General features: G+C 48.9%; 1 protein-coding gene across 7 annotated transcripts in view; it reads left to right on the plus strand.

The window, feature by feature from the left end:
* The first annotated feature begins 243 nt into the window (after positions 1-243).
* The window catches only part of LOC124233727 (sodium/calcium exchanger 3), a 138934-nt gene continuing 126322 nt past the window's right edge, over positions 244-12855 (plus strand). For 5 of the 7 annotated variants that reach the window (XM_046650858.1, XM_046650862.1, XM_046650863.1 and 2 more), the window contains exon 1: positions 972-1368. The gene's annotated coding sequence lies outside the window, so the exon portion shown is untranslated. Of the gene's footprint in view, positions 469-971; positions 1369-9345; positions 9442-12855 lie in introns of those variants that run through there. The other 2 variants (XM_046650859.1, XM_046650860.1) reach the window with 2 other exon arrangements.

Consider the following 12855-nt stretch of genomic DNA (forward strand, 5'->3'; position numbering starts at 1 on the left):
TCCTGCTGCTGCATCAAAGGACCATCTCTCTTCCAGGCTCCAGGCCCAGAGTAAGCAGCAATTTGGGAGACAGCCCCCTCTTATTTTTAGCCTTAAAAACCCAAAAGCCAACATACCAGCGCTCACCCAAGCGTCTCTCACAAGCTGTTGTTTGATTTGGGTTGAGAAAATGACAGACTGAGTTCTGCAGCAAGAACAGAAGAAAAAAAGAGGGGGGAAAAAGGAGTTTTATTTTCCCTCCACTGCCAACCTCCATCCCCCTCAACTCCTCCCCTAGGCCTGGGTGGACCCTGCCTGGGTAATCGTCCCCTGCTATATTTAAAAACCACAGATGTGTTTGGTGGAGACTTAATTTCGGAATTGCAGGCGGCGTCTCCTGAGGACAAGGGGAAAGCCGGTGCTGCGCGCCCGCCCGCCAGGCCGCCCTCCCCGCCTGCTGCCCGGAGCTCCGGACTGCGCGGAATCCAGGTCAGGACGCGCCGCCGTCTTGGAACTGCCGCTGGCCGGGAGGCGCCGGGCGCCAGGCTCCAACGATTGGGTGGGTGGCCGCGGGCTAGGGGTTCCGTCTGCATTCGGTCCTCGGGGGTTCTCTGGACGTGAGGTGCAGGCTTGACTTTCCGCTGCTGGTCGGGAAGCGATCTGAAAATTCCCCCCTCGGCGCGCGAGGATAAATATGCGCGGCTTGTCATCCCGTGCAGCGCTCTCTCTCCCAGCTGATAGGGTGACGTTCGGCTGGGAGGCTTGGAGATTGGCTTTTTGATTTGGCTTCTTGCTGCAGCTTAATGGGCAAAGCTCTGGGCTCGCCCAGAAACCAGCCCCTCCGCGCGTCCCCTCCGCGCGCCGCGAGGCCGAGACGTCTCCCGCGGTGACGGCGTGCGAGGCGGAGAGCCGGCGCGCTCCCAGCCCCGGGAAAGCCCCGGCGACGCGACTGCAAGCCGCGGTCCCTCGGAGCCGCCAGGGCGCGCCAGGCTGCTCAATTTTCTGCCCCTCCCGGCAGGGATCCCCTCGCTCTCCCGGGCTTCATCTCGAGCCTGCGCCCCGGGTCGGGGTTTTCCGGGGGTCTTGGGGGGGGGTTGCTCTCCTTCTTAAATCGGCGCTGAGGGACCCCTCCCCAGGCCCCCTGCCCTGGCCCCAGCCCTCGCGCTCCAGATGCGCTGCCCCGCAGCTCCCTGAAAGCTGCGAGCCCACGCGCCCTGGCAGGCGGGCGGCGGCGGCCAACTGACATGCCCCGGACGCGGCTGCGGCCGGCGGGCAGCCCGCGGGGGCGATGAGGCGCTGCGGCAGGTGAGGAGCCGGGCGGCGGGGGCATCGCGCACCGTCCTCACCCCCCTCACTTGCCCACTCTGCTCGGGAGACCGAGAGGAAACGGTGAGTAATGGAGTGAGCCTCTTGCCCTTCCCCCTCAACGAGCGGCCGAGGCAGGGGAGGCACAGGTTGGGGGGCTTGGGATGTCCCCAAGAGGGTTCCTGGTTGTGAATAACGACGTTAATTATTTGTCTAGATCATTCATATGAACTGCCTTCCTGTGGGGGGGGGGGGGGTTAGTGCCTGAAGAGATTGGGGGAGGGTGCCCCGGAAAGTGCACATTTTGTATGCGGTGCTGGGGGGGTGCGTTCTGGCAGCGAGTGTCTACTGTGGGGCCGGGGTGGGGGGGGGCGGGGGCCGAGGGCACCGCGCAGAAAGAGATGCCTGGGCATGTGTGTGCAGTCCGGTCGCGGGTTTTCCGGGTGAGTGGCGGGTGCGCACTGGGAAGCCTGAATGTTGCGTTGCGTGCTGGATGCATGTGTGCATGTGTGTGCTGGCTGTGCCAGGGCGTGTTGTGCTCCTGGGTCTGTGAGTGCCGGCGGAGTTTGGGGCTAGGAGGGGAGCGCGTTACCCGCTCCGCGCGCGCCCGCGTGCACACACGCACGCGCGCACCCCAACCTTGGGACTCCGCCGCCGCCGCGGGTCGGGAACTGTAGCCCCAGAGCACCCGCCCGCGGCGGCCAAGCGGGCGGAGAGAAAGAGGGCTTCTCCCGGCCTGTGCCTTCCAGACTGCGGTGGTCTGGGCGGTCCAGGGCTAGGTAGAGAGAAGTCTGTAACTACTCCCCGCCGCTTGCCCACACCCCCCTCACCGACACCACCCACCCACCCCCACACACGCACGCACGCACGCACATACACACGGCCGCAGGCCCTCCCTCATTCACAGGCTAGCGCTGCTCCTGCAGACCCTGCCTGACCTGCCCAGGGGACCTGAGCCACTGGGGGAGATGAAGAAAGCGATTTGCTCCGGGGGGAAAAAAGCAGTTTTTCGTCTTTATTCATTGTGCTTTCTTTTTAACCGTGGAGGGGTAGGGGAACGTTTAAATACAACAGACGCCTTTAATGCAGTGCCATAAATTTACCCGCTTGCTGCCCGCCTCTCTCTCTTCTGGCGATTAAAAAACAAACCCTGAACGTTTGGTGGTTCAGCGTCCTGGGCAGAAGGATGGGAATTGGGGGCAGTTTATCAGAAAGGAAGGCCGCAGTTGGGAGTAGGCTCAGAGCTCCTGGGTGGTCAAGAAGCACCCCAAGCGGAGGGAGTTGTGGATACGTGACAGGAACACATCCGGCCTGCTGGTGGGGCACCGAAAGGGAAGCCTCGGGGCCTCTGGCGACCTGGTGACTTGCAGCCGCGTGTGATTAATCTTCCACAGCTGTTGTGCCCCATCCACTTGAGCTGAGCTCTTGTTTACCTCCATTTTCAAATATAGCTGCTGCGCCACGCTCTTCCTGAAATAGGGGGATCAGTTCACTCTGTATGGGCGCCTGGCCTTCCGCCGCTCCTTTTTGCCGGCCTGGCTGGGTCCAAGTGTGAAGGGAACCTGCCCCTGCCTGCCTTGCGGTTCTGCACATGAGGATGGTTGACGGTCAGAGGTCGGAGTGACTGCTGTGGGCTCATTCCCCAGCCCCTCATTGCAATCTACAGTTGCTATCTGCAGCCGCCCCTGCTCCCCCCATAAGTCCACTCCATAGCCTCCTTTTTCTTTAAATAAAATATAGATTTTGGGTTGAGAAGCAGCAGATGGAACCTGCAGAACTGAACTTGGTTGAAGTGGTTCCTGAACTTCGTGGAGATGGGAAGGCTGTTCACGCAGTTTCCTCCACCTGGAACGCATTATTCCTCCGACACCCCTAAACTCTTGCCCATCCTTGCGCTCCTATCTACCCTTCAGCTCTTACTTCACTGGTCACTTCCTCAAGGAAGCCTTCCAGAACTTCCCTGACTAGGCCAGACCCCCTGATTTTATACAGCCATAACCTGAACCTATTATTTTGAAGTGATTGAAAGATGCACATTAAATTTATTTATGTGATTGAGTAATGCCAGTCACACCTCTAGACAGTAGCTCCATAAAGGGAGGAAAGAGAGCTGGTGTTTATTCACATGGTACCCCTGAGGCCCAGCACCGTGCCTGGCATAGAGTGGGTGTTCAGTAAATGTTGGCTGAATGAATGGATTTGGAGGGATAAGTTAGCCCCTTCTCTGCTCCTGCTCCTCTGATCTCCACTTTGGCATCACTTGCACTGCCCTCCACAGCCTCCTGGTCAGAGAAGGGAGAATAGGGTCATCAAACTGACCCTGTAAAGAGCATTCCCTTCTCCAGGGCTCCTCCCTGGGCTGGGGCCCTGAAGCTGAGGGAGTGTCCTCTTGCCCCAGCCCTGCTCTGTCCCTGTGCAAGGCAGGCCCTTGTACCGTCTCTGGGCATAGTTGCTGGTATTGTCCACGGGTAGTCATTGTGGGCATTGTTCCTCAGCCTGCATGGGCCAGTCATTGCCCACAATCTGGATTTGGGGAATGTGTCACTCGTCCTGGCTGCTCCTCAGGCTGCCAAGGTTGAATAAGAAGAGAGGATAACTTCCTTTTTACTCAAGCCTGGTTGCTTTACCTAGAGGTTCAAGTATTTGGTGGGATTCAGAAATGCATTAGACTCCAAAAGAAAAAGCATTCATTTATTCATTCAGTCAGTTATTTATTTGAGAAGTATTCAGCAACAACCTACTCTGCCAGGTATTTGCTAGGTACAGAGGCAAATAAAATAGAATGGTCTCTTTCCTCATAAATATACATTCATTCCAGCAAGGATAACCAACTAGTGAACCGGCAGGTATCATATATAGTGATCCTCTCAGTGGAAGGTACATCCTGGGTGCAATGGAAGCGTATAGGAAGATCTCCTCTCTATGGGGGCTTAAGGAGGACTCCTAGGGACAGCTAGTCCCAAAAAGAAGCGGTGGTGGGAATTGGCTTTAGTGAAAGCAGGGAGGGGAGGGGTGGGGTAGAAAGTCTTATGAGTGAAGGGGTCAGTATGCAAAGGCCTAAAGAGGATAAGAGCTCTTCCAATGACTGAAGACAGACGGAGAAATTTGGGGAGACAGAGGAGCTTGGAGAAGCCATAGGGGCAAACTTGGAAGGGCTTGTGCTTCATGCTAACGATTTCCACCGAGTTTCCCATGGGGGCTTAGGAAGGTATTAAGTACTGAAGTGTGTGGTCAGATTTGCATTTTCGATAGTATGTTGAAACTGGAATGCAGGGAGAGAGAGGGAGCCAGAGAGTGAATAAAAGCTAATTCCAGAATCAAGAGTATTTGGATATGGTATAGAGAGTCATGTCTACTAAGAAAACAGTTCTGTTTCATCCTGGATATAACACGGAGTGGGCCAAGTAGCATTTACTGCCTTGATATTTGGAATGACAAGTAGTGCTTTGCTGGTTTTATGTAGGAACTCTGGGTCATGTGGGGACTGCATGCGGAAGTGGGACTGGAAACTGTAATCCTGCGCTGGCCTCCCTGTGGTAATTTCCAAATCACTTGAGAGGAGAGGACCTCAAAGTCATGCACTGCTATGTTCGTCCTAGAGAATGAGGCCAAATGGTGTGAGCTTGGTCACCATTTTTCCTTTGCACCGTCATCTTCCTACTTTGTTCCTCACCCTTACCTGTCACTAGTCACAGAGTAAAAAAGATCTCGCTTCCCCTGCTGCACAGTGCCCAGGAGCGACCCCTGCCCTGCCTTCATCAACTTGCTCTGGAGTCTTTCTCCTTCAGTGTTCAGTCCTCTCCCTCCAACTGTAAACATGCTCAACAAACCTCCTCCTAAAAAGAATATCACTTGTCCAGTTCCTTCCCCCGTCATTCTCTCTTCCCATCTTGCTTTCAACAAACTCTTGAAATTTTAGAGTAATCATGTCTCTCTCTTTCCTCATCACTCAGCCACCAAGAACTTCTCATTCTCCAAAATATAACAACTTATTCCTGATACCTATCCATCTCTTTCTCTCTCCCTCTCCACCCTAATCAGGTAAGACTGACCATTAGCTCCTTAAAACCTTCCCCTCTTGCCTTCTATCGCACTGAACTCTCCAGGTCCGGTAAATTCTATAGGCGGTCCCTCTTCCTCTTCCTCTCCAAGATTCTCTCTTGTTCCCAGTTTTCCCTTCTCTGCTGTCCCTCAGCAGTCTCCCTCAGTGGTTTGTGCTGTCACTCCAGGGTGTATGGTTCCAAGCATACAACCTTAGCTCTCGAAGCCCAGAGTCTCATTTCCAGCCACTTGTACAACATCTCCAACAGGAGTTCCATCAGCTCCTCAAATTGAATTTTTACTAAACTGACATCATCTTTGTCCTCAGGAGTGGCTCCTCCTGACTTGCCACTTTCTAGTGATGGCGACAGCCAACTTCTAGTCACCCTGGCTCAGAATCCCTGAGTTTATCTTTGACTTCTGTCTCTTGTTGCCCGAGTATTGCTGGTGTCTGTTAAATCCGTTACCCTCTTCTCTATCCCCACCACCCCTACCTAAGTACAGATTTGGTGACCTCTTATATAATAATAATTATTATTGTTATAACAGCCGACAGTTATGTGTTTACCATCTGTCATCTGCCCTGTTGCAGAGTGCTTTGCATTGATTTTCCCATGTCCTCAGCATACCTGTATAATGTGGTTACTATTATACTATAAAAAAGAGCTTCCTAACTTCTTCCCAACTTCAACTTCCCCCTCCTTCAGTTATTTTAATGAATATTACAAGATTTCCCTCCTGAAACACCCTTATAAGCTTGTCATTTTCCTACCCAAGAAACCTTGAGGAGCCTCCCGTTTTTTGCATCAGTCCAACTCCCTGTATTCCAGGCCCTCCGTGGCCTGGCTCACTGCTCCGTGTCTTGTCTTACTTTTTACAATTCCCATGAGGGCACCTGAGTAAACTTGTCCTTTCCTCTCCTGTGCCTTTGTTCACGGTTTACCTTTCACCGAGAATCCTACCTGTTCTTCAACATTCAGTTCAAATGCCTCTTCCTGATGAGAAGGCTTCGTGGAGAAGCAGACCCTTCCTCTGAATTTTGATAACACAGCATTGGTTTTTCATGAGCCCTTATACTTATTGAAATGCAGTGGGTTTTTTTTTTTTAATTTTTTGCATATGGCTTAGCTCCCCAACTGCTGGATCAAGTGCTTTTTCTCTCTCCCATGCCGTGTGGCATGATTCCTGAAACACAGTGGGTATTCAATGAAAGAAGAAGGAGTGAATAAGTGAATAACCTACTTCACTTTCGAGGCAGGTGAAACACAGTCAAGAAAGGGGGTCTGTACCATTTATCATAAAATAAGCCAGTGGTGGAGTCATAAAATCAAGCCAGGAGCAGCAACGTGGCATAACAGAAGAAGCATTGAATTGGTGGTAAGAGGTTATATTTTAGTTTTTATCATTTCTGGCAACCACAGGCAAGACCCACTTCTGCTCTCTCAGCCTCAGATTCCTTATCTATCAAAACAGGTTATGTTGGATGTGCTGGCTTTTAAGCTACCTCCTTCACCTGACAATTCTGTATTCTGTGAATCTTGTACCACAACCTATAGATTGCCTCCTGCTAAGAATGTGCTGATAGTATCTTTCATTTCGGAATGTTCCAGTGCAATTTGAAGCCCCCAGTTTGTCTGTTTTCACGTTGGGTCTGTAGAGGTCAACATGGCCAGCCAAGTTGGTTATCTGGATGTCTGGCCCACAAGGCACTCTCAGCTGATAAGTGCCCTGATGGCCCTAGGTTGGCACTCCTATGTGGAGTCACCACCCTTGAAACACTCCAGGGCATTCACTGAATCACTTGTAGCGCTCCAGGCCCCCCAGTGCTGCAGCCAGTCCTGTCTCAACTCCTGTGCTTCTGCCATTCTGCGTCCATCCAGGAAGGATGCGTTTAGAGCCATGTACACTCTGCTGAGAGTCTTGTGGAACCACTCTGCTCAGTGTGCTTTCCAGAGGTTCTGCCCACCCTCTCTACCATACCAGTGTACTCTCTCCCCCAGGAGACTGGAAGAATCATCTTGAGCCTGTGCCTTCCAGCCCCTCAGAAGGAACTAATGAGTGAGTCAACTTTGAGAGGAATTATTAGAGGAGTGGGGAGCGAGCACAACTGCAAGGACTAGATCTTCTGGGAGTCCTAGGAGTCTGCTCCTGGGACTGTGTTGTGAAAGGAGGGCCCAGAGCACCCCTAGAGTTGATTGCCCAAGAGAATCCTCCAGCCATGTCTCGGAGAGATGACTTTGACTGCTTGCCAGAGTCCATTTGTTCTTCATTCAGCATTGATATGATTTAATTTCATATTTCAACATTTAAAAATTAAGAGAAATTAAATGGTATTAAAATAAATCAGGCTCCTAGAGAATGAGCTGAGGAGAAGGTACATAAAGACAGCTAATCGCCAGCTTCCCCTTGATGGGTAGGCAACAAGGCAGAGGGAGATCAGCCCTCTCTCCCTGGGTCACTCCTTCTTCACAACAAGAATCAAATGAGATCATGTGAGTGAGAAGGCCTTTGTAAACTGTTGTCCCATAGTATCATTTAATATCTGTTGAATGAATGATGCACCAAAAATGTTGGTTATCATCATACCACACACTGTGGAGGAAAAGTAAGGTGCCATGAGAGGGCTATGATGGAGAGAAGGAATTGGGTTTAGAAACAGCCTCACAACTCAACTGCCATCCAAATACTAGTGGTCCTGTTGGTTCTTTTGAGTGAACTAAATTGCCTGCTCTCTGAGGTCATTGGCTTTAGTCATTTGCCTCTCTACCCCTAGGCTTCCCAGGAAGCTTGAAGTCTCCCCTCACAGGGGCATCTTTCCAAAATCACTTAATCCTGCAGATTTGGAATTGATCTACTTAACAAATACCAACACTCACACGACCAGGCTCCAGTCAAGGCTCTGAGAACACCATGATGAACAAAAACGACAAGTTTCCTGCTGCCATGGAGTTTACGATAAACCAGTGAACAAACGAAAACAGTGACGATTTCAGCAAGTGATATGTATATGCTGTAAAAAAAAAGGAAAAGTGATGTGACAGAGAGTGCTTGGGGGCAGGCATAGGATCACCTTTAGATGAGGTGAGTGGGGAAGGCATCTGAGACCTGAATGAAATGAAAAGTGATCTATGGGGATCTTTAGGTTAAGGGTATTCCAAGAAGAGGGAACAGTAAATGCAAAGGTCCTAGGGCGGGTGCATCCTTGGTGTGTTCTAGAAACTTCAGAGAACGCCACCTTAGCTGGAGTGGAGGGCAGAGGCAGCAAAACAAAGTGGTGGGAGTTAAGGACAGTAAGTTAGAAGTCAGTAGGGGGAGAAGGGTTCTGCAGGAAGAGAAGGTTGCAAAGAATGGCATGATCTGTCTGATTTATATTTTTAAAAGACATTTTTGGCTATTTTTTGGAGATTAGACTGTAAGAGATGAGGAAAGATGGGCAGCTATTGCAGGAGGCCAAGCAAGAGATTCAGTATTGGATCTCCAGTAGCTAGAACAGAGTCTGACATGTATTTGGTGCTCAATGAATTTGAGAACACGTCCAGGCAGAAATGATCTTCAAAGAACCTACAGCTGTGATAGGCATATAGTAAGTGCTTGACAAATACTTTTTTCATGAATCAATGAGCAGAATCAGGCTTTCTCATAGTCTCTCTAGGCTTTGAGCTCATCTCAATATTTTGGATCTTTTAAGAATACTGTCTTTTTCCTGCTAGCACTATTTTGTGTAGGGGCAGTGCGTTCTATGAGTTTATTTTCTTCTATGTGAAACTGCATTTTCGTTTGAAATAGACATGAGAAATCCAACCCACCACCTTCATGATGCTCTCAGTCAGAGTTCATAATTCCCCAGAACTCTTTGCTCACATTTAGATACCGATCTTGTGTACTTTTCTATGTCCTCCTCCACAGCAGGGACCAGACCTGCTTCATCACTGCATCTCCAGAGCTTATCAGTCTGGACTATTGAATCAACAAATGGTTATTACCTTGACTAGACTGAGGAGCACTCTGCGGTGCTTTGGTTGAATTCCAGGACCTCCTGCTCCCTTCCTGGAGGGCACAGAACTCTCGTTGGCCTCATTTGTCTCACAGTTACAGGACGTCCCTAAAGCTAAACAGGTATCTAAGTTCGATGGTTTTGTGTTGATTCCTTCAGCTTCCAGTTCCTTGGGCCTGGAGATCCCTGAATCAGGAGGAACTTGGCAGGGCCAGTGGGATGAAGAATGTGCCTTATGTGGTTTGGTCCTTGCTACCCTTCTTTATTCCTCTTTCACCATCATCTTCTGTTTCTAAGTGGTCCCAACATGTATTGATTCTCCTTTTGAAAGAGCTCTTAAATCCACACCTTCCTCAGCAGGCCTCTTCTCACTGCCTCTGTTCAGGTTCTAATCATGTCTTAGCCAAATGCCGAGAGACTCTCCAAACTCATCTTTCTATCTCTAGTCTTGTCCTGATTTCGTTCACCAGTTTCCACATCGTCATCACTCTAGGTTTCCTATCCAAAGGAAAACCAGTGATCTTGTCCCTCCTATAATTAAAAAACTTTCAGTGGTCCCTTATTGCCTCCAATATCATGCCCCAGTTCCTTAGCTAGGTGTCCAAGGCCTTTTATAAATTATTCCTCACTTACCTCTGCAGCTTCTCTCAAGTGCCCTGTCCTTCAGCCACAGTGTTTACCCTTCTTTAAACAGACACTGCTTATTCAGGCTGCCATGCTCTTCAGCACGGGCTTTGTCTTACGTTTGTGTGAGACACATTGGCTTCCACTCAGTTAACTCCTTTTCATTCTTCAAATCCTAGATCTGCAGTTGTCTGGTTCATGAAGCTGGCCCTGATGATCCCAGGCAGTATGAGACCTGCCTTCTTCTGTGCTCTCTTGGCACATCGCTCATGCTTCCAAATATAGTACTAATTTTGTTGTAATTGTTTGATTTTCTGTCACCGTTCTCCAGTGAAGTGTGTGCTTCTCAAGGGGGATTATATCTTGTTCATATGACTCAAATTTGAAAAAGCTTGCTCACAGCATCCCTGACAGATGGGATGCTCCATTTGAACACTGCCAAGAGTGGGAGAAATCACTCCATATTATGCCTTCTATTTTTGTACATTTATTTGTGTATCTATTCATTCAGTAAATATACGCTGAGCACCTACTCTTTGTCAGACACTGATATAGGTGCTAGGGACACGGAAAGACCAAACAGATAGAAATCCCTACCCTCTAAGAACTTTTATTCTGATATTTTTGAGTGTGAAAAAAAATGAGTTGGGTACAAACAGAGTAACTTTTTCACCATAATTCAGTGAAAGTCAATCTGTTACGCATGGATGGGGTTTCATACAAATGCACACATCATGAATGAATGAGTGAATGAATGCATGAACAAATGAACGAACAAACAAAGAGGCCATGAGGAAGAGTGTGGACAGGTCAGCCTAAGCTATCATCACTGAAAAGGAAAATAACTGGAAATATGTCTTGCTGCAAATGGATGAGTAGCGTCATTTTTCTGTGAAGATAAGGGAATCCTGGATCTTTTATATTTCCTTAGTAAAAGTGTAAAACCAAGCAGACAGCAGGTTTAGGGAGAGACAAAGGGAAAATCTACTTATGTGGAATAGGGAGTTGATGCTGACCATCCTTGGCAAGGTATGAAAGTAAGTGAGAGTCCAGGAGGGTGGGCTGTTTCTCCAGTGCATAGAAAGGCTTTGTGGTACCCATTTGTGAGTCAATTCATGATACACCAAGAGTCCTTCTCCTGGTCCAAAGAAAGTCCCTAATGAATGGAATCCCTGAGATGCAAGTATCATAGTCAGACTATGTTCTTTGTCTTCTATCCCAGGATTCTCAACCTTGGCTATACCTCAGAATCAACTAAGGAAATTTTAAAGATTTTATTTTTCCTTTTTCTCCCCAAAGCCCCTGGTACATAGTTGTATATTTTTAGTTCTGGGTCCTTCTAGTTGTAGCATATGGGATGCCACCCCAGCATGGCCTGATGAGTAGTGCCATGTCCGCGCTCAGGATTCGAACCAGCAAAACCCCAGGCCGCTGAAGCGGAGCACGCAAACTTAACCACTCGGCCATGGGGCCGGGCCCTCAACTAAGGAAATTTTAAAAACCTAAATATCTAGGCTCCACTTGCAGAGAATCCAAAACTTAGGTCTGGAGTAGGATCCAGGTGTCTGTTTTTTAGAGCTCCAAAGTTATTTTAATGCACAGCCCTCTCTAGTCCTAGTTCCATTACTGCCTCCAACTTAGGGGATCACTTAAATACAGATGTGGATCCAGCAGTGGGAGAAACAGAACTTAAATTGGCAAAGCCCTTCCTCTTCCTATCTCTCTGGCCCATTCTCATTGTTTGTGACTCCCCAGAGCCGTCAAGGACTTGCAGAGGGAAAAATCTGCTAGCTTCCACAGAGTCTGGTAAACCTTAGAATCACAGAATCAAGAAACCTTTGAATCATAGAATTTTAGAGGCAGAGAGGAGATCAGAGGTCAAGTCCAACCTCTTAGCCCTATCAATAGAGTTTCACTGAGTGTGACCACTCATTGTTCTAAAAAATAAAAGTAAACAAATAAAGTTTCCCTGTGTTGAATTGAAACCCCTCAGGGAGTTTCCATAAGAGTGTAGAAGATGGACATGTAAACAAATAAGCCCAGGTCAATGGGTCAAGTGCTTCAGTGGTGATCAAGGTGTTAGAGGAACACAGGGGAGGAGGTGACTCATTTTGAAGGGAGGAGAAGGCATTGTCACGTGAGGCTTCCTAGAGGAGGTGGAGATTTCTGGGGCTCTAGGTGCTGGACCTAAGGGCTCCATATTCCTCCCTACTCTTCCACCATCCCTTTCATCCCCTGGGGTTGAAAAGCAGATTTTGGCATTTGACATATCAAGTTTCATGGCCCAGCTGTGCCACATCCCTGGCTAGTGGACCTCGGGTGAATTACTAATCTTTCACCCCAAGTCCCCTCTTTTCTAAAACAGATAACAACACCTGTCTCATTGTGGGGTCCTTGGGTTTTAAAAAGCAGCTGTAAAAGTATCTAATGCAATGCTGGCCGTAGAGCAGGTACTCAATGAAGAGATATGATTGGTGGTGGTGTCATTTTTTTTATGTCCTTGGTTTATATAAAGCATGAGGAGAGTGAGTCCAGTGCCCTGAACTCTCCAGTGGGCTTCCAATTCTTGTGTGGTAGTGCCTGGGAGAATGTCAGCAGGGTTCCATGAAGTTGTATGGTTTGGATGTCATTAAGGGTTTGAGGGGCTTCAGGGAAGGCAAAATATGACAATTGCATGAGATTCGAGAAGCAAGAACAGTAAAATCCCATATCACATACTCCTGCAAGATTCTCTATATCATGAAGCCACGCTGCATTGTAGCCACTGCCCACGTGGTTTGAGGCAGCTGTACAGGGACCAATCTGAGAGCTTAGAGCAGAACTCGAAAAAGATGTTACTTCCCATGACATCATTGTAGTCAACTATTCCCGTATTTACTTGTTTCTTTCTTCCCTCATCAGAAGACAAACTC

Source organism: Equus quagga, unplaced genomic scaffold, assembly GCF_021613505.1.
Source record: "Equus quagga isolate Etosha38 unplaced genomic scaffold, UCLA_HA_Equagga_1.0 220_RagTag, whole genome shotgun sequence".
In the NCBI taxonomy this organism is placed as follows: domain Eukaryota; kingdom Metazoa; phylum Chordata; class Mammalia; order Perissodactyla; family Equidae; genus Equus; species Equus quagga.